Below are 1,741 nucleotides of genomic sequence, written 5' to 3' on the forward strand. Positions count from 1 at the left end.
TTTTATTCACTGAGAGAGCTAGAAAGTTGAGACATATTGCGAGCAGAGTCTCTTATTCCCTTTATGTATATTAATATTTCATTCACTTAGCTCCCTTTACATTCAACTGCAAAAATCCCAAATATGCACCTATTTCAAAAGATCAAAAAGATGGTATCATCACAAGATTACTTGACCACATGACTGAATTCAGGAAAAACAGAAACAAACTACTTCTCCATATTTATTAGAATAGTCATACATTTTACCAAGTAGTTAGGATCAAATACCAGTACCTTCTTGATTTTAGTTTATGGATATGTAAAGCTCCATAGTTCTTATGCTAACATTCTATAAATCAGGAAAGCTGTGTGCCAGGTTTGTATCATTTTGCCATAGCTATTCATTCTATAAAATGACTTTTTGTTTTCTTCATGTATGATGTATTTGATGTCATCCCACAACTCTTCTGGTCTTTGGTCTTTGGTGTTTAATGTATCAAATCTATTCTTCAGATTATCTCTAAGTTAATGTGGGATACATTCAAGGTCATATTTTGGCTCTGCTGGAGTTGCTTTCATTTTCTTCTGCTTCATTTTGAATTTGCATATGAGTAATTGATGGTCTGTTCCTGGCCTTGTTTTAACTGATGACATGGAGCTTTTCCATTGTCTCTTACGGCAGATGTAGTCAATTTTTATTTCTATGTATTCCATCTGGTGAGGTCCATGAGTATAGTCATCTCTTATGCTGTCTAAAGAAAGTATTTGAAATGAACAAATCATTGGTTTTGCAGAATTCTATCATGCGTCCTCCAGCATAATTTCTATCACCAAGGCCATATTTTCCAACTACTGATCCTTCCTCTTTGCTCTCAACCTTTGCATTCCAATCACCAGTAATGATCAATACACCCTTTTTAAAAAAATGTTTTATTGTGAATTATGTGATAGTTTACATGGGAGAACATTAGTTTTATATACATCTTTTTGTACATCGTTCCATTGCCATGGTTACAATCCCCTCCATGCATCATCAAACAATCAAAGGGTATACTCTATAAGCCTGCCCCCCAGTCATCAGCACACAGCCCCTCACTGGGTCTCAAGTCCCCAGCCACTCCATCTCTCCATGTCATCATCTCTGCCTCCATCTCTGGCGTCACTGCTTCTCTGAGTAGGGTCCCACTCATCTCTCTTCTCCCTTAATGGTTCCAGGCACCTCCGCTCCTAGACTGCAAAGTCAATCACTCCCCTCCTTGCTACAAAATGTCTATCTGTGCATTCCAACCCTCACAATCAGTCCTGATAACAATTATTCACTATTGTATCACAAGAGACCTATCCGCATTTCTTTTCATCAGACTCGCCTAGACAGATTGGATACTACTCAGTGTAGATTTTACCTTCCTCCACACCTTCTGGATCTAGATCCCCTCTTGAAAGCTTGTAAGCCTGTCACTTCTTGCTTTTGAAGCTCCCCCATTTTGTGTAGCCAATGTCCAAGTTGCCCATCCCTGTCTACTCTGTGTATTGACGGGGTGGGAATGATCCTTGCTGTAAATATTTGTTCCCTCTTTTGACCTACTGCATCCATGGGTGTAGGTCAAGTTCATCAAATTGTATCAGATTACTCTTTTTTTTCCTCTTTTTCTTCTTCTAGTTGAGCTCTGATTATCCAGTCATTGAAGCCAGGTTAAGTGGGTATTATCTGCAATTGTGGGTGTTCTTGTGCATATGCCCTCTCTTCTTATCAGCTAGAC

This window comes from Chrysochloris asiatica, unplaced genomic scaffold (genome assembly GCF_000296735.1).
Source record: "Chrysochloris asiatica unplaced genomic scaffold, ChrAsi1.0 scaffold00051, whole genome shotgun sequence".
NCBI classification, from domain to species: domain Eukaryota; kingdom Metazoa; phylum Chordata; class Mammalia; order Afrosoricida; family Chrysochloridae; genus Chrysochloris; species Chrysochloris asiatica.